The sequence below is a fragment of the Channa argus genome, chromosome 10, assembly GCF_033026475.1.
Source record: "Channa argus isolate prfri chromosome 10, Channa argus male v1.0, whole genome shotgun sequence".
Classification (NCBI taxonomy): Eukaryota; Metazoa; Chordata; class Actinopteri; order Anabantiformes; family Channidae; genus Channa; species Channa argus.
The window spans coordinates 19,123,861-19,151,420 of NC_090206.1; the positions used below are offsets into that span (position 1 = coordinate 19,123,861).

General features: G+C 37.0%; 1 protein-coding gene across 7 annotated transcripts in view; it reads right to left on the minus strand.

The window, feature by feature from the left end:
• enox2 (ecto-NOX disulfide-thiol exchanger 2) overlaps positions 1-27,214 on the minus strand; it is a 152,524-nt gene extending 125,310 nt beyond the window's left edge. For all 7 annotated transcript variants that reach the window (XM_067518684.1, XM_067518687.1, XM_067518683.1 and 4 more), the window contains exons 1-2: positions 27,057-27,214; positions 13,658-13,746 (exon numbers count right to left, since the gene is read on the minus strand). The gene's annotated coding sequence lies outside the window, so the exon portion shown is untranslated. The remainder of the gene's footprint in view (positions 1-13,657; positions 13,747-27,056) is intronic.
• Positions 27,215-27,560: the final 346 nt, after the last annotated feature.

The following is a 27,560-nucleotide window of genomic DNA, read 5'->3' on the forward strand; positions in this document are numbered from 1 at the left end:
TTTTTTTGTTTCTTTTTTTCTTTTTTATCTATGCCATATGGGGTCCAGCTGCAGTCCTCATTTATTGTGCATAACTGATTATTTCTTACTGAGCTCTTTGCGAAAACCAGGGAAGATAATAGGGAAAGATGTATAACTTGCTGTCAGGTACTGGAATTACATTTTTCCACATGGGTCCGTGTAGTGCTGCCTATGCAAGTTTACATCTCTAAAGCTACCTAGTCAATGCATTGGCTAGATGTTTACTGCTCTTGTGGTGTGTCTGTAATAACTGACTATGAAAACAAAATAGACATACCGATAACAACTAACCCCATTTCCAAAAATGCTGGGATGCTGTGCAAAATGTAGTATAAATAAAAATTTTATCCAACAATTTAAAAAAATCACTTCTAACCTATACTTTAGGTTGAAAATACACAATATCTCAATGTTGAAACAAACAAACAAACAAAAAAAATACATTACTTCCGCTGTTGTTTGAAAAATGTGCCAATTAAAATGCTTATTTTGAATTTGATGCCAAAACAAAACAAAACAAAAAAAAGATGTGATAAGTGCAACAAAACAGTGGAGAAGTTGTGTGATTGGAAAAGGAAAAAAAAAACCTTCATCTCCCCACTAATGAGGTTACTGAGAACAGGTCAGCCTCATGATTAGGTATAAAACTCAGCATCCCAGAGAGGCTGAGTCTTACAGAAGTAATGATGGGGCAAGCTTCACCACACTGTGTGCAAGTGCAAGACTATATATATATATATATATATATATATATAATTGTTCAACAACTTAAGAAGTATGTAACATTTCAAAAAAAGTAGGGACTTCATAATCTGTAGCACATACTATCCTTTTAAGATTTAAAAAAACCCAATAGCTGTGGTCATTGGGCTCCCAGACGGCACTGCATTAAAAACAGACCCAATTCTGTAATGGAAAGTACTGCATGGACAGTGTTTCTTAGTTTAAACATCTGATATAGTAAATCACAGCAATCTGTTTTTATTTACATTTTACACGGTGTTCCAACTTGATTGGAAGTTTTATCACATTTGTGTTCTTGAGCCTGTTTCTGTGTTTGACAGTTGCTGTACTTCTCTAGGAGGAGCAGTCACACACAGAACTCAGAGAAGATAACAAATAGCTAAAAAGAAGGTAACATGGGAATTTCGTGCTCTGATTGGTCATCGTTGGTGTTACCTAGGTAACTTAGTTACCTAATGTCATACTTGTTGTTATATGTTTTCTTATTCACAAATAGCACACGTCTGTTGGATCAAGCACTTTATTGCCTGATATTGTGTAGTTTAATAAAAACCAATTAGATGTCTTTATACTGTATGAATCAAGCTCTTAATGAGAGAAGCTTGATTGTCCTACTGCCTGTTTCCTCACTAAGCATATTGGCACTCAGAAGACTGCTCATCTCTGTCTGGCCCAATTGACTGATGGATTTCCCAACTCTGCATCAGCCAAAGCTATTAAGTGGTCTGCTGGAGCGAAATGACTTTACTGTTCCCAGAGTGCAACATTAGGCTCAGCAATTCCTGCAGGCTATTGTCTAGGGCTACTGTGACAAAGTTAATTTCTTGCCAGACAAGCACAAACACGTATTCCGTCACACACAATAAATAACTTAAAAAAAAAAAAAAAAAACAAACAACAACAAACAGAATCATCTGTTTTTTCCCCTCTTTTTGCTTTGAGCAAACATTTTGGTCACACGGGGTGACCCTTGCCAAATGAGTTTCCTTCAAGGAAACTAAGTGAATAGCTTGTTCTTTTAATGCCACATCATCAGTGAAGTAATAAACCATTGTTATGTTTAAACCCACTTTGCAATACAATAACTACTTTTAACGCATTAGCCATTCAGTGCCTCAAATCAAAGACTAAATTCAAGGCTAATATTGTTAGGTTTAACAATATAAGAGTCCAGAAACGGTTTTGATAAACAAGTTACACACTTACTGAAAACCACTACTTACTTACTTACTTACTTACTTACTTACAGCTACAAAACAACTAAAAAGATTGATTTCATTTAATAAAAAGTGTTCCTATTATATGAAGATGTGAAAAAGCCATAAAAGATGCCGACCCCATCATATATTATCTCAGATTTAACTGGCTATTAGGCGCTACACCCGGAGACTGAATAACTCTGCATGTTGTGGCACTGTGCGAGTCAAGCTTGCCAGCCATGGTTAGTCAAACACAGAGCTCATTTTCCAATTTGGAGCTCTGGCTGTGGCTATATCCCGACAAGGACTTGTGAAGGTGCAGTGCGAATGCAGCACATATAATGCAGCCTGTGGACACTGCAAACAGTAAATCTAGGAAGGCAATGATAAATGTAAGCTGCTTGCAAGTGTGGGAAAAAAAAATAACTAAAAGAATCTGTGGCTTTATTGTCGGCATAACTGGCTTTATGCCATCAGTCAGTACTACTGAAAGCATAAAGTTCTGCTCTTTAATTTTTGCAAGTATTCACATGCATTCAGTGTTTGAATATTCTTTGATCTGCACAATTATGTCTCAAAAAGAAAACATGATTGCGCATTAACCTTTAACCATTTAAAATTGCATTTGTAGCATTTTGTAGCAGTAAATCCAAGTGTCAGATTGTCAGATTTACTACAGTTGTCATTTAATGTGACAGAGAATGACTTGTGCAATGAGCAGAGGTTTATGCAGTGAAAATGGTAATTTTGCTTTACTGAAAATAAACAGACTTTCTCCTGTTATTTTTATATAGTCTTCATGCTCAACAATTTTACCATTATGAGAAAACTCAAATAAAAGGTACTGCAAATAAAAGACATCCACCAACACCATCAAATTTGAATCCAGTAAACAGTAAATCAGAAGAAACCAGTTGTACATGAAGTACATGAAAGACAAACTGCACTCCTATTCTGAAGCATGATCTTTGGCTGGGTTACAGCCAACAGTAATGTGCCAATTAACTGGTTGTCTGAATAAAATGCCAGTGTGATTAGGCCATGCGCATAATTGCAAAAATGAAAAATGCTAAACATGGTTGGCTAAACAGGTTTATCAGATAGTTCATATGTGGTCATTATCTCTACAATCTTTTTGACGTTGCTGACTGACAGAGCTATACATATACCAAATCAAGATTATATGGTACAGTATGTTCTGTATACTGGTCTATGTGTGTTCTGTACCTGAAATGTAATTTACCTTAATCTGAAACATTTCTGCCATGTTGGATTCTCTGAGTAACTTCCGTTTCACTTTATGAATACCTTTAGTTGTAAACTTGTAAACTTATATTTTAGATAGCGGCACAGACGAACAAACTTAGAGGCCAAAAGGAAAGTATTTAACTGGAGCAAACTGTCAAAAGTTATTAGTCATATATCTTGTTTTCTCGCCTCTATTGTAGTAAGTGGGGTCTAGCTGCAGTGCCTCTTTGTCTGGGGGTCTTATCTGGCTGTGAAGCGCTGAGCTCTGTGCTGCTGTCTCTATTGGCATGGTGATGGAGGAAAGGCCTGCCATCCCAGATAAACCTCCCTCTGTTCTTCCAGCAGCCCAGCAGGCTTCATGTTTGCTGCAGGTGTCAGAGAAAATGTTCCCATAGCCATTAGACTTCAGCACGGCTGGTGACATGTTGGCACCTCTGACGAGAGACGACTGAAGATGGGAGAAAGTGATGACAGGCGAGATGGAGACAGACAACACAGGAACTAGACAGTATGGGGGGGGGCTTTAGACTTGAATCACTACCAAATAACACAATTTATATGAGGGAAATGACTGAAAAAAAACTTAGTGTTTTTAGCAATCATATAAAATACATTTATCTTTTTACAGCCGTAATAACCCAATCAACACCCCCTACAAATACCAAGGACTGCTCATTCAGAAACACAGAGCAAGTAGTCAGGCTTGAAAAAATTAAGGTACTGTACACCAGAGAGACACAGGCAGGTTACAGTAACCAACCACAATGATTGTGGGTGCTGCTGCCGCTGCTCTAAACCTGTCACCAAGGGAAAAAACATTGTTATGCTGAATATTTAGCAGTCATGCTGTTTCCAGGTAGCAAGAGATTGGATACAAGGCAGCATAACTGAATGCACAACAGCAAGTAGTCTGACAAACAGCTAAAATGTGTAGTTTAACTTTGACATGAATGACAAGCAGAGTTTGCCTTTCGTGAAAAGCTAATGGAAGAAAATGGCACAAGAGCAGACCTACATATGAAACCATTTTCAGTTTGTAGTAGGGCTGATAACCACTTAATATGCCAAACATTTTCCTAAAAATATTGGAGTTTCTGACAAATAGAACAAAACTCACACTTGATTAATTCATTATAATATTACGACAAGGAGAAGCAACAAATGTTAACATCTGAGAAGGTGAAACGATTCAATATTTGCCATTTTGAATTGAAAAATGACTAACGGTACCTTAAATAGTACATTTTTCCATAGATATTTTGCTGATATTTCCATAAATGTGGAGAACCAAGTGAAGACAAATTTTCAGGTGTCTGTGTAAAGGAGATTAATAAATGTCACTGAGGTCACGTTTTCATCACAACATGAGAACTGGCCCATCTGTGGGTACTGAGGACAATGTTAATGTGGGGGCAAACAACTGTCACACCACCTTGCCAGGCAGGGAGCAGGACACCAAAGTGGCAGATTAGACCACCTGGCCCTGACAGACTGACAGCCTATTTATACCCAAGACAATAATTTACACCACGACTGCCCAGTGGCAAAGAGACAGAGACCCAGAAGGAGGTCGTTGTGTGTGTGAAGAAAAAAAAAGTGCTTCTATGAGCCTCTGGCTTCTTTGTCCCTGTAAGGATTTTCTAAAAGAGCGAAGTCTCTGCAGTGGGCTCCTCTGCAATGGTATGTTCCTTTCAGCCGCAAGAGAAATTTACACAAAGAAACTGACATATTAGCATTACTTGGATTGCATTTATTAAAACAAATATATAAGACTTTCAAAAATTGTGTGGATTTGTCACATTAGAGATTTTTCATTTTTATTTTACAATGTAGACTATACAAATGTTGCACAGGACAGCAATCAAGCCTTCGGCAGAGCTCATACGAGAGTTTGATTTGTCGCACTGTCAAATTTGGTGTTAGACATTAAACTAACGCAAAAAACACATTACCAAAAAGTAGTTATGAGGGTTTTGCAGTAACACCGTGCTGGGATTAAAGCAGGAAAGGAGATGGTTAAAATTAAAATTCCCAAAAGAGCTCTATTTTCTGCTCCTGCCACCAGTGACATTTTCCCATTAGTGGCACGGGTGCGTAATTTGGTGGCACCAATATTTCATTTCAGAGAGCATTTCACACAGTAATGAACATGTCACCAAGTGAAATTAATGTGTCACTGTGTTTAACAGTTCCAATAAAAGTAAAGAATTTAAATCACTCAGAAATTACACATCAGACCCATTATCACAGTTCATACAATGCTGGTGAGTTTATTTTCCTGTTACTCAACTTTGAGATGTACAAACCAAATGGCATGACCTTGCAGTCTCACTTCAAACAAGGATTTTATTCTCACCAAAATGAAACAAAGGTCTGAAAGTGACATTGTGACCAGAGAGAAAATGGGTATCAGCACATTGGAGAGTGGAAGTCAATAAGTTGGAAATTCTGAACAGCTTGAATATTTTGATTCTATTATATGACAAAAGAACTTAAAGGGACAACGTCCAAATACGTTTGCTTAGTACAGTCAAGTATGTAAACTAGTCAGTGTGTGAACAGTGTGTACGCACACAGACAGAAATATGCTGAGAACAATTTGTAATAATTGTAATAATTATAATAATTTATAATATAGCACCAGTACAAATAACAGTAAACCATTTTGGCTTTGATTTATTAACTTCTAAATGATGATCCATTGTTGACTTATAGCGTTCATTTTTAGACAGACTTTATAAATTGGCGACTTCACAGTTAAGGATAACATAAAAAAACCTGAGGGGGAAATTAATTTCTGTAAAGAAACAGAAAGATAAAGTCCACCACCCCCAAAATTTTATTAAGCCTGTAAATTAAGTCTTTACAGGCGTATATGATCATAATGTAGGTTCATTCTCCTCCTAATCGAGCTGCCTTTAGAAAATTGTGAGTATGCAAGGTCTGAAGCATGTGTGAGATGCCAACATATTCCCCACTCCGTACAGGTTTATGTGTAGGAAAAGGTGTACACACATTTTCTTGGCATGCACAATGTTTATACATCTGTCCCCTGGTGTCTCAGGAGTTTTATTGCAATAGGAAATCATTTTTTGAGGTGCATACCTATCAGTGAGGAGAAAATGATAATTACCACTAAGAAACAAGGTATATTTAGGGGTGAAAACGCGTATGATTTACCTTTTCAGGTGTTACCCCTGTTTACAAAAACAGCCTCAAACAATAAATGAATCTATCACATCTGTCACTTGATATGAAGCTATAGCCAGTTCATCTGGCCTACCAGAAGGACCAAAGAAAGACAGAGGAGCGGAAGAACTGATTTGGTAACAAGACAAAGCAAATAAATGTATACAGTATATTATTTTCTTGTAATTCCAGATCTAAAAGGTTTACATTCACTCATTATGGAGATCAAAGTCATGGCAATGTCATTAAATATAATATTTAACGTACAGTGTCAAATGTACAAAGACAGCATACCTAACATTTGGTTAAATGTCCCTTGGTAAGTTTAGCCTTTAGTAAATGCTATGATAGCCATCAACGAGCTTGTGGCAGAACTCTTTATATCTGACCAGTCTTCTTAGAAGAATTGTTGGAGCTTTATTAAATCTATTGATTTTCTGCCACATAAGCACAGTCCACATATTTTCGATAGGGCTGAATTTAGGACTTTGGGAAGTCCTTTCCAAAAACCTGTCTCATCAATTCCACAACCAGTTTTAATATCTGTGTGGGGTCTTTGTCCTGTTGGAACACCCAAGTGTGTCAAATGTTTCAACTGTTCATCTGCTTTTTGAGGTAATGCCGATTTTTTTGAGACAACCCACCTTCTTCGTTATTCTATTTACTCTATGCAATGCACCAGCTCCACTGGCAATTAACCTCTCAAAGCATGATGCTGACACTACCATGCTTAACAGTAGGGTACAGTGCTGTTAGGGCTGAATGCTTCACCTTTACTGCTCTAAAACAAACCTCTTTTGTAGAAACCTTTGTTCTTTATACATGTGGTCAGCTGCCAAGTTATAAAAGGTGTCAATTTTGGAGGAAGGGCTTGCCAAACCAATGTAAACCTTGTTTAACAGTAGACGGTGACATGAGCAACCAGCTCATGTCAGACCTGTGCCATATTGGTTTCTGGGTTGTTGCTGAAAATCTAAACCAATGTCTCGTTAGTTGAATAAGACAGTCTGGGTCTTCTTTCAGATCTTGGAAAATGGCTACACTTCCCAGTGAGTTGTATTTAAGTACAGTACAACCATTTTAACTGATGACCTACAAATTAGCAGTTGTTTAGTAATGGCTCAGACAGATATACCTGGTATGTATAAATGTGAAATCTCATTTCTCAAACCTGCACTGAGCTCCTCAGACTTTCGCATTGTACTGGGCATTGATCAATCCAATAAGTGTACTAAAGGTACTAAAATTTTACGCTGGCACAGAGAAGCATCTAGCTGTAGCCATTATGATCACTAATAAAAAGTTGGGCTTGCCAAATAAAAGATATTTTGGAACCTTAAAGCATCACTTAATTAACTGAGTGGGTATAGTTGTGACTTTAATTTTGAGTCTGTACCAAAACACCAAATGAATTCCCCTCTGTGCATCAAATATGTGGATTGATCTATTCTGTTTGTCATTCAGGATTAGCAAAAATAAACACTTAAATTAAACCATGTGTCTATAATGTAAATTCCTGTTTCAACACCCATTAACCACGTGGTAAATATAAACCCAGGGTAAATCTTATGAACAAGGAACTTATATGTAGTTTGTTCATGATAAACCAAAGCCAACTGTGAAAACAGAAAGATGTTGTTTTACAGTGTTATGTGCCACATAGTTTCCTGGCAGAAATATAATTAAACTAGATACTGTATATTAAATAAGTGAGATTTAATTACTGATATTTAGAAATTCTGGTACGTGCATGTTTTTTAAAACATCTGAATGTTGACAGATAGTTATGCCATGTTTTTGCTTTTATAAAGCGATCTACCATAGTGTTGTCAAAACATTTCCATAAATGACAAACTATTACTTTAATCGTTCATTACAAAAAGGGACACATCTTTGTGTATCTGTCCCTTTATCTCAAACCGGCTGAAGGCAATTTGACAGATGTTTATTTGACTGAAGGGAAACCTGCCATCACATTCCTTCCCCATTTCCTCTTAAGGAAACAGCTATGTGAATTCTTGATTTGACCAAAAATACTTTTGCGCAAAACACTGGGAAAATGTTGGCAATTGTCAGAAATGCTGATTCAAATATCTAAAATTTCAGATACTGTATGAGCATTAATAAGTGTTAGAGTGGAGGAGAGTGCTGACTGTGTGTAGGTGCTTCAACAGCTAGTTCAGCCTACTAGATATACAATGCTGAGCCTTCTTTATAAAAACACAAAAGGCTGGAGGCAGGAATGAGTCGAAGATATTGTAATTAGCTACCACCATCACAAAACTGCTGCAGTGGAAAATGCATTAGAAGAGTTTTACATAATGTGTTCATTGGACAGAGTGGGGACTGTACTACTTTTCAGACTGTATGACTTTGGCCATGCGCATACTGTGCAGTTACAGTATGTCCAAGTTTATTCTGAAGGTATAGTCTACGAAGATGCTTGATGAGAACAAAAGAAGAAAGAAAAAAAAAACACCCCTTCCCTCAGTCCTCTCTCAGAAACTACATCCTGCACAATTTATCTGCGCACATTGCCATGGCAACTTTACTCGCTAATGGGGGTGAGAGCCAAACAAAATGTAACCACATAAGCAGAAACAAAATGTGCATAAAACACAATGGAATATAAAATACAAAAGATGGTCTCAAGTGAATGACAGTTCACAGCATTAGCTAACAGTGCTACAGAGCTATCATTAAAATTCAAAGGCCCACCAGCTCCAGACTTCACTACTCCAATCTACGTCTCACTACTCTTACACTACAACCTCTAGCTGCTAAAACTAATATAAAAAAAACAACAACATAAATCTGCTGAATGTCTGTGGCAAACAGATGATTGTTTTGAAGAAACTGAATATGTTCCTCTAGTTGTCCATCTGTGTGTCTTTGAAAAAAAACTAAAACTGTCTCAGAGTCTTCCTACTTTGCAGTATTGGAGGTCATTGGAAGGTGTCACCTACAGTATGTTCGTGAGAGCTCTCGTCCTTGCCTCAAAGACCTTTTTCCCCTTGTTCTTCTAACCTTGTTTGAGTCTTTATTAACATAACTGCATATAAAAACTCTTTCTTTAAGAACATACCTGTATACTTAACAGACACCTAGGAAAGCATGAGGCAAATGTCCATAATTTGGACATATTGTATAAGACATAACTACATTAAATCATACCTTTAAATGAAGACAATAGTACATCTACACAATATCTTGGGTCCAAATGTACTGATTCTGTAAGCTGATTAAATGCAAAACATACGTACACACCCAACACACACGCGCACACACACACAATACCATACATAATGTGACATGGTCATGCTAATGTAATATATACTATGAATAAAAAGTTACTTTTAAAAGAGCTCTGCACTTTAACACTTCAATTAAATGCAGAAAAGTAAGATTAAATAGCAACGATCTTTAACTGTTAAACCCCTTACACACCTTAATACATGCATTCATCCACTTAAAAGCGGTATATTCATGCGTAGACTTGGAAACACAAAATTGCGGTAGAAAAAGGCACAAAGCACTTGACAGAAAATGGCTCCATCGGTATGTTGAATTAAGAATTGACAGCAATTTGTCCCAGCTTGAAAAATGTCTGCACTAGTAACTGAATAACAGGTAATATCCTCTCCATTTCAGAAAGACAGTAGTATCTGGGTTACTCTCAAATGTCAAATGGCTGTTGTTAGTAATAACCGGTAAGAGGTTGACGAACATTCCTCTGGCAAGAATCTTTGGTACTGGTGTGTGTGTGTGTACAGCATGTGTTGATGTGCGTGTATCGTGTGTGCGTGTGTGCATATTCAAGTTGCTGTGGTGAGTTGAGCTGCTCTAAGCTAAAGTCAAGACAATGGCATATGCATTTTGAATATGGTTTAGATGAAAGTGAAAAGGAAAGACTCTTATCACATCTTACAGCTGGCTAAAGTGGGTGTTTTTAGAGACAACATGACCAGCAACTCAAAAATATCTTGCAGTGACAAAATGATTCTGTGATGCAAAACTCAGCAGAAAGCAGAAAGACAATCTGTGCTCTGATGAAACTTTTCACCTTGAAAGTTTTTCCCAAAAGCTCCAATGGTGGACATTCTTATGTGCCCAGTTAAAAACTGGAGCTTCGACCCATTTGCTTCCACATGGGGTATTAAACTAGGACATTACATTGGTCTACTGAGTATCACATGGAAATCTAGTAGTGTAAAATTAGAATGAGGACTTAATCAGCAACCAGCTATTATTGAAGTGCAGGATCATAATATCCTTACATGTGGTGACATAAATCATTTTGGAGTTGTGGTAAAGGTACAGTGAGTTCTTCTGGAGAGAACTGCAGTCTATAACTTGGATGAAAAGCCCACAGGAAAAAAAATATATTTCCTGTCTGGACACGGAAGACATGAGTGACCCACAGCCCAACAGAGAGAGAGAAAGTGGAGCTTTTTTTCTGTTTGGTCATTTTTATGTTATGGCTAAGAGCATAACAGGAAATAATATAAATAAACAAAATAATATAATTACAGCGTATTATAAGCCATAAAGACACTAAAACTAAGTACAATTTTTGTCCCTCATTTTATTCCTAAATATATACACACTTGCTGGCCACTTCTTTAGGTGTACCTATGAAATCTAATGCAATCAAATACAGCAACTCTGCGATGAATTCTACTTTTACAAGGTTAAATTTCAGGTTACGGTTAGAGTTACAAAATTATAGTTTTGAAGTTGAAACTCTCACAAAGATAATAACTCTACTGTGTGATATTTTTGAGGTCATAGTGGATGGTGCAGTCATACAGGAGTCCATTTTATCAAGAGTTGGATCTAATATTTTGGCCCTCTGATTCATTTTAAATAGGGTGGCACTACATTAGACGGTACTAGTGTACCTAATGAAGTTGCCAGTGATCACATATAAAAGAGGTATTCACACCTATTTTATTTGGTCCTGACTTTTCAGTTTTATCTAAACAGTAGGTTACCTTGAACCAGGATCCAATACAATTAACCAGAATTTAGTCAGACCCAAAAAGATGGTCTCAGTCCAGATCAAATAATTATGGTTATGTTTATGGTTTTGTGTGTGTCTAGTGTAAAAATACTTTTTGCATGGTTTGGAAGTTCTGACAATTACAGGAAGTTGAGGCAGACTATTGTTGCCCATTGAAGAGCATAAGAAAAGGAAATTAATGGAAATGGAAATAAATGTGATCCACAGGAGCACTTGGGAAAAGGAGAAGATATGATATTTAACTATGACTTGAAACAATGAAGACTCTAATACAATGCATAAGAATTGCAAAATGTGTCTATATTATTTGAAAGGATGGAAGAGTGCAGTGGGCAGGAAGGACTGTAGATCTGGATGAGGGAGTTCAGGTAGGCAGGTGTCGACCACTCTAAAGGCAAGAGTCAGAGTTTTGAACCTGATGTGGGCAGCTACTGACAGCCAGTGCAGAGAAAAGTGGTGTGATTTGTGTCATTTTTGGCTAATCAAAAATAAGAAGTGCTACTGCATTTTGGATCATCTGGAGGGGTTTGATTGTACATGCTGGTAGCCCAGTCAGCAGGGCACTGCAGTAGTCAACAAAAAATGTGACCAGTGCTATTGCAGCAAGAACGGAGCCCTGCAGCACACTGGTGGAGAGTCCGTGAGAGTTAGAAACTTGCCCCTGCCGAGATATCTTGAAGGTTCTTCCAAATAAGCAAGACCTGAGCAAGGCCTGTACAGGAGATACCAAGTCAGAGAGTACAGACAGGAAGCTCTGGTGGTTCACAGTGTCAAAGGCAACAGATAGATTGAGAAGATTTACTTTTTGCGGCCCTCTGACATTCTGAAACCCTTAGAAGTGTTGTTTTTGTGGTATGACCACTCTTAAAGCCAGACTCTTGAAGCAGGTTGTTCTGAGAAAGGAAATTTCTAGAGTTGATTGAAGATTGCTTGTTCAACAGTCTTGGCCAGAACGGGAAGAATAGAGACGGGTCGGTAATTTCCACAAGGAAGGAGTCGAGAGTAAGCTTCTTAATTAGTGGGGTAATGTAGGCCTGCTTTAATGTAATGGAGAAGGTGCCTATTGTGAGAGATGTATTAATGACTTGTGTAATGTCTCGAAAAAGTGTGGGTGCTATTGGAAGGACAAGGAAAGGAGGGGATGGGATCCAGAGAACAGGTGGTAGGAGGGTGGATGCATCATCCTCACTCAGAGTGGAAAGAAAAAAGTAAGTGATGCACTGTTAGATGAAGTTAGCAGGATGTTTCCATCTAGTGACACCGGGAGCTGATGGCTGCAACCTTATTAGCAAAGATGCTTCAAAGTCATCAGCAGTAAGAGAGGTGGATGGAGGAGGTGAAGGGGGCTACAGTAGTGATTTGAAGGTAGAAGCCAACCAGCTTCCTGGTGTCAGTGTTGATGCTAATATTGACATTTTTTTTAAAATTAGGTACAAAAATAAATAAATAAAATTGAACAATGTAATGGTGACATAGTGTTAGGCCCTAAACTAAAATAGAAAGGAAATTGTTGCCATAGATAGAAAAATACACTGGGCTTTATTCTAATAAGCAGGGCTCAAATTTGTGCATGTCCCCAAATGCAGGCATAGAATATCGTTAAACAATATTATTTGACATGCACCACACATCTCCAGTAATTAGTAGTTTTAAGGCAAAAGGCAATTAGTGCAGACCACTGCTGTTATGTGCTGCTGAATCTGAAGGCAGATTTCAGTATTACAAGCTTAAGAGCCAAGTATCACCTGAGCCTTAGGGACAGTAAAGAACAGTAGATAAAATCCTTTAAGCTCTGTTTTACACTGATTATGTTTAGCTCAAAGGAGATTTTGATTGCACCACCTCAATGTTTTTTTTATAAACCATAAAGATAATCTGTAAGTGTCAGCTGATCATATAGATTTTCTTGGTTAATGTCAATTAAAATCTACCATTTTTAAGAGTAGCATACTATCCGTAATAAGAAAACCTCAAAAGAAAATGAAGTTACAGGTTAATTAACACTTCTTCAGACAGGTGTTAGATTTAAAAACTAGAATAATTACTCATTAAAACTTGTAAAAATTAGAAAAAAGGAAAGATGATAAAGAGATTTGGGTTGTTAATTGGTGAATTGTTACATTTACCCGAAAAAGCGGTAACATCATACTTATACATGCCCATAAAAGAGTCAAAGAAAAATACACAGCAATAAATGACTGTGTTTGATCAGCATGCATCTTGCAGATCATACCTGTGATGTTGACGTCATAGAGCGGCCTTTCTCAAAGACGAGATCACTGCGCGAGATCATGTTGCCATAGTTGGGGTTGATCTTAAAGCCTGCAAAACACAACACAAAAATTTGTTTTACCTCATTCATATCATCATACTCCAGCAGCAGTTGATTCTGGATCATTTTGTCCCATAGCACAATATTAGGCTATTAAGCAAAACATTGTGTTGGCCATTCAGAGTCCTACAAGTACACATATCAGTTAGATTATCCTTTAGCATGGACCATAGTGTTGTACCGGCAATACAATCATTTGCTGAGACAGAGGTGAAACTTTAATGCAATCAGAATAATACAAAGACCTAAACCACTATTTTTGAGTTTGAAGCCTTTATCGCAGGCTTCTTAATTTGTATTTTAATCTTATTTACCCACACCCTGTGATAAAATGACCAAACAACCGCCTGGCATTGTTTTCCATTTCATTGTTTGCCGAGGTAAATGCCCCTAATTCAGCACTGAATGCTGCATTAGAGGTACCAGATCCAGAACATTTTGTTGTGAAAGACAGCTGTATAAAGTTGGCCCTGTAGGGTGCTAAAAATATTGTAGGATTTATTACATGAACGTTTATGCTTTTCTTTCTTATTGCTGTATCACAATGAATTCCTTTTTGAATAATGAAGATTTGACTTGGACAAATTGAAACACTGCTTATTCAGATTCAAATTCTATCAAATAGATTGCTCAGAATTAATATTTTATTGACAAAGGGACACAAAGAGATGTGAATTTTGAGGTGACAGAAACTAATCTTGTGTGCCATTTTTAACTCTCATTGGATAAAGATGTAGCTTAAACAGACTCCACTGCCATTTGGATTCACTTTTGTCATTTACCCTGACTTGAGGTTTACATTAGCAGTTTACTTGTTTCTTATAAACCTAAACAATAAATTCAGCTAACACATGAGTTGACATTTTTAGACAAATGAGAAAAAAATATTGACTTGGAGACTTAAGAAAATTTGGAGATCATATTGTTATTGGCGAAAATTTAGCACTGCACACTTAGCTGTAAGATTCATGATTGACAGTTTAAAAAAGGGATCACACTTGCAGCAGAGCAAAAGGGACAATTTATTATTCCACACATTCTTTCTTAGTTTTTGACATGGAAACAGATGATCTGGTGTTGCGACCCCTAAAGGTAGCGGCCAAAAAGAAAGTTGTTAAACTTGTAGCCTTCAGAGCCAACCTCAGCATCCTGTGGAGCACCAAAACCTTTGTACATCTTATGTCCCATGTGCAGTGGCACTGTACATCACATGCCAACAGACTTGGCTTATTATGTGGACTAAAAACAACAATTCTGTAGTCTGGAACAAAGCAACTGAGGATTTTTGTAAATCTCACCTTCCCAGGGTTCCTGCTTCCACTGTTGTTTGGGATGTACTCAACCACAGCACAATGACGAATTTTGCACACAATATTAGGAGTCGGTCAACATAAACCATCTCAGCTTTGACCAGGGTCATGATAAGACTCTGCCTCTTGCCAAATGTGTGACTACATGCATGTCCATCCCACAACTTCTTTAACATCCAACTCACACTAGCAAATAAACCACCAACTGTAATGAGAATCGATGGTGGCATTAAAAATACTGGCAGTCCAGCCCAGAAGCTGCTCTGAATGCCGTCTTTATTAGTCTGGAAAAAGAGAGCTAGTCTCTAGCCTGCCAGTTCTAAATAGGAGTGCATTGATCAGGAGGTCAGGCCAGGCTGAATCCAGCCCTGTAATTGTCTGTGTCATTCTCTCTTCCCATTCGATTCTCAAACCAACAGCTGTCGGTCGCCTCTCGGTTTAACTACGGCCACCGTAACAAGTGGTAGTTCACACAAATCTGGAGGTCAGATACAATACTTACATATAACAAAGAAAAAAAAACTACAAGCACAAAGTGAATTTAGCCGTCATTTCCATCCTTATCAGTGGAGAGCCCCAAAGAACTCCACACACTTCTGGTGCCTCTTTTAGCGAATGAAGCACAGATTCTAATGCATTTTATTACGTTAACTCAGGAGAGGTATCCCCTCTTCACCACAGTCCTTTCAAACCTTCTTATGGACCACATTCTTTTCTCATGGTTCTTAAGCAGCGGTGACTTAATCTCTTTTATGGACACTTTAACAGTGTATCATTAAACTTTTCAGTCTGCTAATTAGCAACAAACACTTTAAAACAAATACAGATACATCTAAGGTAAATTCTGTATATGACAGAAAATGCAAATTTCTACTACTATCACCAAGACATTAACTTATATAGACGACATTGTAACCAAAGACTAAATACAGTACCAGTTACATGTATGTCTAACTGATATAAGGTACTTCCGATTAATGCCCAAGCCTGTACTGTTCGATATAGAAGACATGATAATAATACACTTTCAAAAAAAGTCCATTAATTATTTAAAAGCTACAAATGGTTAACAAAAAACACCCAGTCACTGCCTTAAATGACAGCCAATAGCACCCAGCCATCAGTATCCTGGGAAAGCAGATAAATGCAGTCCCTCATTAGGTCTCATTACAGTACTGAATGCTGAAAACAGTCGTGGCTGTTAAAACTACAGGGTTTTCATTCCAGTATGTATCGTGTATGTAAACACTTTGCTTATAAATTATTTTAATATGAAAATGACATTGTCCCACTTGGGCTTCACGGCCATGACAAAAAAGGGACGAGGATGCAGGGTGAAGGCAAAGTAAAACAAATATGTATCGTAACAAAAACACAAAAAACTGAATTGTGTTAATCAGTCATGAATGTCAGGTCGAGTTAAAAACAGAGTGTAAGGAATAACGTCGCCATTTAAAAAGCAAATAAAATAAACATGGGAGAGAGGAGAGACATGATTGTCTCCACCTCCAGACAGACGGCCCTCACTATATATATATATATATATATATATATATATATATATATATATATATATATATATATATATATATATATATATATATATATATATATACACACACACACACACACACACACATATTTAGCAATCACTTAGAATATTTATTTAATAAATAGATAATAATTATGAATAATTTGTCTCTTTAACTTATTCTGCTGATAATTATATTTCTGGGAGAATTAAAACTTTGTCAATGCTACTTGCCCTGCCAAAAATGTTTTTAAAAAAAAGCACTAGCTCTCAGGGAGGAAAACCAGTCAAATCCTTTCACACATTAATCCAGATGTCTGGCTGCTTCAGACACACAACCCTGTCAGAATTGTATCCTGGCTTTAGAGCTAAAGTCATTTCAAATGTCTTGGCAGCTAATCAGTCAGTATCTTTCATCAAGTCATAGTAACAAGATCGAGCCCAACTCTACAACATGTACCAGGGTAAGATAAGGCTTCACTTGTACGGTCTTTAGAAGCTTTAGTGTTTAACAGCTTTCAGAGCAATCACATAAACAAATACACCGCACTGAATAGTATTGACAGCCTGCTACAGATGGTAAGCCAATATGTTTTACAACAAAAATGTAATTTACAATGACAAACTTCTCAGATAAAACAAGAAAAGTAAAACTGGCAGAAGCTAACAGCCTAGGTAATCTATTATCTTAAAATATGCAGATGTCATTCATACAGGACACGATAACCAAGGGTAAACTATGTAATGATGTTGTGACCACTTTTTGCTATAATTAAAGTCCTTACAGCTCATAAGTACAACAGAAGATTTAGTTCAGTCACTACAATTAGAACCCATCATCGGCACTGCTTGATTAAAAGTGTGGCTTTCATCCTTATGAAAAATATGGCATTTTTGAAAGTCACTGCCCTGCCCAAAACGCTTGAAGCTCCGAGGTCATCCTCAGATGATCAGCTAATTAGTGCAAAACAAAGATTACAGCTCAACTCACATCCCTCAGCTCATAAATTTCAAAAGTCTTGCATTTTTGAAAAATTATCATTTTTAAAAGGTGATGAACATAGCACACAGCATCTCCTTTGCTGGATTACCATGAACGTATCATCCACCCCTCTGCTTGTCAATGTCAGTGCAGCTTCCAGACTTATTGGGGTATGAAATTAATCTACTTCACACCTTTCAGAGACTTCACATATGATCAACATCCATTGAGATCTGATTAGGAGATTTACCCTAAAGTCACATAGCCTAAATGACTGACCACCGGGAGCGAAGAAAGAGATTGTAGTGAGGTAGTTAGACAAATTCCAACAGCAATTCATTCTACCTTGGTTTTAAATAGGCTGTAAATTGCAGGTCAGTGTTTAGGATTAGATGAGCATCTAGTCCTGAGCTGTGGCCTGACAGTAAAATCAATGGATTGCACTGATATCTATCCTGGGTCTATACTGCAAGGGCATTATGAAATCTTCATTCATCTTCTGTGTTATGTACATAGGCCTGCAGCACATCCCACGTGGCACTTGGTGAATGAGTGAGTCCACTGCTCTATTTTCTTAAAGCCTCCTGGGAAGTGTGCAGCATATGCTCCCATACTGTCATTTAAGCTAAGTTATTTTTATATTGGAAGGTAGTTGATGCTTAAACTTAGGAAATAGATTTACAGTAATTTCAAACAGTCATTTCAGAGACATGGAGCAGAAGGTAACGTAAGATTTTTACGAGGTAGGTGACTATAGTTAGGTTACTGTGCTATCTTCATCTGCACATTGACTTTCCATTTTTTACTACCCTTGTAAAACACATAAAATTATAAATGGGAAATAACCTGACAGTAAATAGGCAGGCATGTTACGTTGGATTCATTTTGTTACAGAAAAGCATTAAAAGAACATTTCAAAACAAAGGAAGTTTCACTCTGGCTTTCGCTACCTTTCAACACTATACAAAAAAAATACATACATATATACATTTCCCCTTTTTACTCAGTTATTTAATTCTTTTATTTTAAGAATGAGAAGTGGCAGCAGGAAACTAAATTATTCGGAGACTTTGCGAGGACTAATCCATTTCGTGTTTATAAAAAGGAGACATTTTTCAAATTAGTGATACAATGCATGTGCACATTGCCTTCACATTGCTTTGGTTAGCCAACACCTGCATTTGAAGTTTGCAAGGATTCCTGACCCAGTAGAAACAAATTCACCTTATGGTCTGCACTTATATAGCATCTTCTCCATAGCATGACTACTCGACACAGTTGGGATTCAGTGTCTTGCTCAAGGACTCTTCCACATGTGACCGGGGATTGAACCAACAACTGCTAGATTGGTGGACAACCGCTCTACCTTCTTGCGCCACAGTCGCCTCTTACATGCTTATCTGAGATCTGTGACACAGTATCAGTATTTTATTTTTATTTGTTTTATGCGTTATTGAATTTACTTTATTTATATAGCGCCATTTCACCACATGGTCATCATAAAGTCAAGGCTATACCGATATGTAGAGGAAACCCATGTAAATCCCCCTTGAGCAAGTCCTAGGCAACAGTGGAGAGGAAACACTCCCCTTTAATGGAAGAAACCTCCAGCAGAATATCAGACTCACGTGGGGCGGCCATCGGCCTTGACCGGTTGGGGTCAGTGGATTCAGGTTTTCATGTCAGTGATTTGCAGACTGATCAGGTAATAGTTTCATGGTCAGGACAGGAGGATATTCTTTTCTCTTGATAACATTTCATATATGATATAGGTTTTCAATACAATACATTTAATATATAATTAATATTTTAATAACAATATGATATGACTGCAAAATATTTGTGCTTTGTTACTTTATTCCTATTTTGTCCCCCCTTTTGTAGCACCAGTTTGATTTAAATATTTAAAATAAAAAAAAATGCAAAGTCACAACAACTTCCGCATGTCCGCATGTATCCTCACATAAAAAAAAAGAAAGAAAAGAAAGGAAATCAAGAAGAGATCTCTCTTTTTAAATTTCGATCACAATGTTTAAAAACATAGTATCTAATAAGTCTCAAATCTCGTTTTTAAATGTTTTAAATGTAGCATCTTCTCCATTTCACCAAGCAGCAATTTGTTCACTGCTGCCAATGTGCCAATATGCACAGTATGTTTAAAAACTACACACAAGTTTATTGATTCAATCAAAGATGCCACCCACGCATTGTCTACCTCTTCTTATCCTGCTCCTATTTTCCCTTAAGGGTCAATAAAATATCTCAGAATAAGAAATGTCTCCTTTCCTCGAGTGGGACAAACAATTCAGTTGAGAACATGGGAAACATTCTCAAAATTAACTGTGCTAAGTTTAGTAAAATGGCCTCAGGCAAGAGAGTCTAGATGAAATAAGATAATGCTGGCATAATTTTATGCAGAATGCAACAAAACAAATATTATTAATAAACAAATAAATTAAACTGGAGCAGAAAAATACAACCTATTAATAAGCAGATCATTAAAAGAATAGATTGACCAAGGCGGTGAGGAATCAAGCAATATTAAATTAACATTTCAGTAATCGGATTTTACTTTTTTACTGACAGACTTATAATATATATTGTATGTATGTTGTTATAATTGTATGAAAACATAAAAACTACTTGTACTAACAGTGAATACCGTCATAAAGAGAAATAAAACTTTTCGCCAGAAGAAAGTGTAAAACATAATCAGCATAATCATTGAATGTCTCACCAAGGACGTAAGATGAGGAAGAACTTGCGGCTGAGCAGAGTTTAGGGACACAGACAAACATTGTAATCAATTCACAGAAGTTTCTAAAATTCTGATTATTGGGGTACTGACTTACAAAACAAATATTTAATTTAAACAACTGTAGCATCAGGCTACAACATAACAAAATTGAAAAAAGTAAAAGGGGTCTGAAAACTATCTGAATGCACTGTGTGTATTATCTGAAACTAATTGGTTTCTGTATCTACATCTGCAGACCTTTGTAAGAAAGAGCAGAACAAATGGTTATAGGAGTAGTATAGTCTACTCCATTTAGTATATCAGTGAATCAGTGAGTCTGTCTAAATGACAAAATCTCCAGTTCCAGTTAAATCTCCAATCTACAGTTCAACAGCAGCAAAAGAACAGCCTCCAAAACTGAATCAACTCCTCTATTGGGTTTATTAGTTTAAACACAAACTGAACATTATCACCTTCATGACGGACAATCTACTGCAAGACTGTTGGATTAAGTAAGTCTGACCTTACCGGAACTTTCTACCCTCCCTCTGCCTTCAGTCAGGGACACTTGGCTGAGCTCCACCCTTGCAGGCGGCTGCAGAAACTGTATTTTGTTTTTTCATATTGGGCCGTATATATATTTGCCTCACTTGATATAGCTCATCCTGTAAGGAAAATATTTTTTTACATGGTAAAGCATATTTACATGTGTAAAGCACAATGCTTTATGTGGGGCCGTAAAACTTTATGCAGTTTAGGTGAGAGGTGTCTGGGAAAGGATTCCGGAGTTAATAGTAACAGAGGATCCCGGCAAGAAAATCTGTTCCAAATTAGTCCTGGGTACTTGTTACAAAAACTGAACTTCTGTTCTGCTCATACTGTAGATTCCACACAAAGGCCATATATCTGCAATAGGGGTGGAGTGACGCGTTAACGTACTCGATTATGTAAATGTGTTGACTAGCATAATGTGCGTCGACATTTAGCAAATGGTAAGTAAGATGGCTGTGTCTGGAATCAGTGCGTGAGTGTGCTGCCCGATATGCACAGTGAAATAGGCACAACTCCCATTTACAGAGTGCCTGCAGACTATACATCCCTAAAACCATTATTTCATTGGCTACAACGTCACCAAAGAGAGCACCAAAGAGGGGGCTTTACCTGGTTTACAGGCTCACTGAAGGCCCACTCCTTGTCGAAAAAAAGCTTAGATGTGGGCTTGTTTTGATCCAGAATGCTGCCCGGTTTCAAAGCGGTGGTCGTCGAGGTGTTTACTTTTTATATACAGCCAAAACAACCAGGGAAACAAAGAAAAGTATGCATTTCTCCCATGAATGAGCAGTGAAAATCGAATTTTGAAAGCTTTTTCTCTTGAATGCCCTCTCTTGAATTGGATTCGTACAGAGAGATTGGTGTAAAGCACCTGAGGATTCGTGCCCCTTTACATTTTAAAATATTGCTGTTGCTGTGGTCCTTAATCTTAATCTTCAATTGGTTTATGTCATTGGAATTGTGAGGTTTTCTGTTTTTTAACATCTAGTTTTGTTTGGGATAGACTGGTGCAATTGTGAAAAAATTCCGGTGATTTTGTCTTTGTCCCGCGGGCGACCCAGTGAATAACAACGGATGGGAAAATAATCTATGGATTCATCGATTAATTGAAAAAAAAAAAATTTATAGATTACATGACAAAAATAAATAAATTATCTGCAAAGTCATATGTGTGGCAATGTCGTTCATCAATGCAACAGCATGATCATTTGATTAGGTGTGAGATAGCATGCACTTCCAATGTACAACAATCATGTGTTGTAACAACCTACAACACATGATTGTAACAGTCAAAATTGTGGATTCAGAAATACAATGCAGTGAAACATATGCAGACAGCTAATTAGCTGCAAGACTAGTTGCACTTTAAATTTAGTTAAAGATTCTGTTATACCAGGGAGGTTTGGATAAGATTGTGGCAGCCTCTCTTCTTCTACAACATGACAAAAATACCGAGGTTACTTTCCACCGTATTTTTGAAAACAACAGCAGCACGCTGAAGAGGTTTGGTTAAATATGATTGACAGCTGCTGTAAAAGTAATTTTATGCTAAACACAAAGTGGTATATTTAATCAAATCACATTTGATTTATATCACATCTGGTTTATATGTGCATCTAAACATGAATACCACAATAATATTCTTGAACAAGCTTTCAGCTACTCAGCAGAAGGACTGCCTACTACTCACAGCAATGTCAAGTCATAAAAAATATTGACTATATTGAGTGGGTGCACTATTATGGTAATGAATTTTAATAAACTTAATTAGCTATGCAAAAGGAAATAACAGACAGATTTTGCCTTGTGTCCACAAAGATGGGTCACATAGAGGAAGCGTATTTTAAATAAATCATCAATAACTCCACTGCTTGGGCCTTAGAGACATAAATATTTACCATTCAGCAAAACATAAATCAGAGACTAGGACATAAGCACCCATGTGTATGACCTATTCCATGCATGTGATGGGTCAATACTTTCTTAGTGTCAAAACCAGCGATTACTTACTTTGCAAGAAAGCTGCATTTAACACCTACATTAAACCATTGATTTTCAGCTCATGTACTTCCTGCATACACTGAAGCCCACCACAAGCAGGTTTCCAGGTAGTGGGGGTCACCTTAACTAACGTCCAAAATTCTGAACTGAAAAGACTGCAATGTAGTGCTGGCAAATGCATCTTCGGTGAAAAAAAAAAAATCATATCATGAATCTTTAAAAAAAATGCTTTTAAATGGAGGCTGAAAGGCCTCTGATAACTGAAGAGATAATAAAGAAATCCATAATGTAACATATTGCAATTTTCCAATAAAAAGAAAACCTTCCAATTCAAACTAATAATTATCAAGGTGCTCGGTTCACAAAAAGGGGACAAATCACATTTGTTTGCTCCTTACTATGCGCCATGAAGAACAAGCAATCATAAATAATCACTAAATATAAATCTAAGAAGGCTTGTGATCTCAAAAAGAGAAAAATGACCGACATTGTCAGTCACATGATGATCACACAATGGAGTTGATAAGTTGATAGCTGCTAGGCAGGTGGCCTATATTTAGTTTATCTCATTAAAGATGATTAATACATTAATGGGTAATTCATATGACTCAACAATGTACACTGTAAACTCCATAGGATGTATAAAGTAGCATGAAGGGCATCATACCAAAAAATGAGATTAAAAAAGCTTCATTCACATATTAAGACTGACCATTCCAGAAAGCTTAACTGGCAAACAGTTAGGAAGACAATCAACTTCTGGATGGATGATTTATCCACATATTTTGGAGACACAACGGAAAAGGTAGGTTTACAAATCCAACAGTGTAGGTTTGTTTTGTCTTTACTGTCGGTTTGGTTTTGGGGTGTTGTTTTCAGAACCAATGTGGATGTAAACTTCTGAGGCCTTATTTTGTTTTAGCCCATGATAACTTAAGCAACTGCTGGGCAGAGTTATGTCTTTTAATCATCAAATAAATTCAGGCAATCGATTAGAAGACTCTAATCTTCTCATAATATTGCAAGTTATCTCGAAAATCTGCTTAGAGTTAGACAATCATTTTTTCAGCTGATCAGACAGAGACAACACAACACCAAATGTAATAATACCCCTGTCAGTTAAGTGTGTAGAATACCCTCAGCTCCCATAGCTTTGGTGTGACGTTTGTCTCTGTCCTGTGCTGTGCTGTGCTTTCAATCAGTCAAGCACAAATCGATCAAAGAACAAGTAGATCAGGTAACACTGGCATAGGTGCAGTTCTTATTTGAGCAAAGCAAGGTCATGGAACCACATGGATGCTGGATCAATCAAACGGATTAATGAACCAAAACCTGCTGACATGACAAATACTGACACCCCCATTACATCTTGGTACTGCAGTCCTCAACACTGCTTGAATAAATCTGGCCCAAGTAGAATAAAGCACATAAACTTATAAACCCTTTCATAATGAACAGATAACAGGAAAAGCTAAAATATACTAGAAATGGGGCTCTTCTTTCAGATACCTTATTCCAAAATCTCACTGAACTAAATCAATTTCATAACCTAAAATGTTTTGGCAATAATTAGCTTACACTCAATATGAGAAACTGCCCTCATATTTTCATCATTAAATACATTTGAGAAGATGAAGGCAGCCAATTTTCACTTAGTCTATAAGTCCACAAAAAATTGTGTGTGCAACATCTTTAATAATTGGTAAATCATTTCAGTACTTTTTCAAACTAAATGCCAGATATCTTCTGAATCTGGCCTGCCCAATGTAAAAATTGCCCTCTTCTGTTTAATATGCAAAATGAAAACAAAAGGCTAATTTCTGAATTTTAGTTAAACAAGCAAACTGAAGACAGCGGTGACCTCTGGAAATTATACACTTTCAATTTTTTTTTTAAATAAAAAAAGGTCATATTACAGAATAATTAGGGAAATAACTGCTAGTGAAAATAGCTCTTGAGCATATGATTGGCAGTTGCACTCAAAAAATACTAAGTTAAAAGACTACCAAAAATAGTTGGCACTTAATTTTCAGTCACTCAAATCAATATAATCATCTCAGCACAATGGGGCAAAGGCAGGATCTTTTGACTAAACCTGTGATTGTATGCATGACCACAAGCTTCATTTTGATTTAAAAAAAACTATAGTATAATGATCATAAATTAAATTACCTCTGGTTTCTTACACCTGGACTGCGGTTTTCAGACAATAAATAATAAAACAATACATATTCAAACTGTAATGACCTCTGAATCCAAAATGAATAAAGTATGGTATTGCCCTTTTCCCCTATCAGTAAACTATTAGAATTACTCATTAAGTGGACTGGATATTTTACAGTATATGAACTGAGTGTGCATGGGGCTAAGGCATGGTCTTTTTCAAAAGTTTCACTTGATTTATATGCCAACACAAAGGAGCTCAAATAGGAATTCATTATGTGGCCTGACTTTTTGAAAGTGACAGCCCTAGTCCACACAGCAATATAGAAAATAGATATATTAAAGTAACAAAATTATAAAATTAAACATTAGGCCACCAATAATAGCAGCTCTGCAGCAGATAGAAATCTGTGCCATTCGGCTTTTACTTAAATTACCTGGCTTGATTAAATGCTGAGAATGCTACCAACATAATTTTTCCTGCCCATATTCTGGTAGTATTTCTGACAACAGGGACACAGAAAGGGCCAAAACAAATGGCATCCTGCATTTTTAATCAATGGGAAGGTTAACCTTTGCTATCATTGCTGCCTCTCCAAGCAAAATGGGGAGTCATGGTTTAGGATTATGCCTGTGAAGACATGCTTTAGCTCATTATTAGACTTAAATCTTCTGACCTGTAGAACACCCTGTACATCACTAGCATTAGGTTAACATTAATGACTGAGTAATCCTTCGAAATCTCTCCAAAGGAATGCTCCCCGCCATGAACCATTCTGAAAATGAATGTATTTGCAGAGGTGTGTTTCGTGATGATTCTCCATATTTTAAGCGGCGAGCTCTTCAATTATGTGCCCTCGCCGAAGACCTGCCTTCTGAACATTTAGATAAGTACAACACTAGTAATCTGTATTATTTCCATATTACTCACACTGCACACAAAGCAAACTCACATTTCTCAAACTCTGATGGCCAAGGGCAATAAAAGCAGACAGCAAACAAATTAGTACTTGACCCCAGCGAAACATTAGTTGACTAATGAATTAGTTTATCATCCTAATCGAGAACAAGTCTCATAATCAACTCATCATTTAAGTCAGTTTGTCTCATCTTCATTCATATGGCACTTTAAACATAGCACTTAAGACAAAGTGCCTAACAGCACAGACAGAAATAACAAAAGAAAGTGAAAGACAAGGCAAAATTAAATAAGAATATGAATCAAATGTTGACAATCCGCCACAGAGAGAGAGAACGGGGCTCATTTACCAAGACAAACATATGCCAAATATTATTATTATAGTCTGTTCTGTAAAATCCTCATATGCTCACACATCATGTCCATCATCAAGACCAGTTACAATAAGTAGCAGACAGGTTTCAGTTCATTCTGATGGGTACAGCACAGAAACATGAACACACATGAGTAAGAACCAAAGAGTGCTCCCCTTTTTTTTTTATAGATTCAAAACTCCTTAGCTAAATTAAACCATGTCACTATATACATATAAATATACAGTATTTGAAGTTTTCAAACTAATGTAAAATAAATAAATAAATAAATCAGCTAATCAACATTTAAAACGCAAACCTCCAAGTCAGGACTATCCACCAGTATGACTAACTTATGGTTCAAGGTGAGTGAAATTATTACCTGAATAGAAGCACTGTCACTGCAGCTGCTTAAATGACGCTGTAATGCAGTGTTGTCGCATTGCTCGGTTAAATACTAGAACCTCAAACTCAGCCATCGGAATAACAGTTGTTAAGACATGCTGTAAACAAAATAGGATTAAAACAATTTCGCGGCTACAGAAAGCTCCAGATAACACTAAACAAAGCGCTTTCTATGCGATAACCCGCGCAATAAACTGTAAGCTTTCACTATAACGTTATTGTGCATCATTATAAACTTCCTGTGAGTTACCTACCGCTACTGTTTGAGAAGCTAACGCTAACTACAGTTGACGGAAGTTAGCCCCGGTGAAGTCAAAGAAGAAAGCAAAAACGAACAACAAAAGTACCTGGCCGCAACGTCCACCTACTTCCCTGCTCTTTGTGTCGCTAAGAGGCTTTGTAGAAGTCCATACGAAACTTGTAACTTTCCTCCAAGTGTTCGTGCAAAGTGGATATCCACTAAAGCCTCTGGTTAGCAACGGGACCTGTCAAACAATGGCGGAGCCAAGTACGGCAAGCCGGAGGCGGACACGTGCTTTTTGTTGACGTTGGTTCGCGGCCCCCTACGGGCCAAATATTTCGGATGGCAATCAGTGTAGAAGCGGCGATAGAGAGAGGATATAAACGCGTAAGAAAAGGAATCATCTCGGTTTGCTTGGAATGTCAAGCATTTAGTAAAAAAAAACCCTTAAAACTAACGTAATACCTTGATTAATATATATTTGGTAAGTATTTTGAAGCTTAGTGACACAAAGAGGTGTTGGATAATACAATTACATGCATATCACACATTTACTGTACATTTGGTTTTGTCTTCAAATTAAAATGTGCTCAGTATACCTAAACATAAA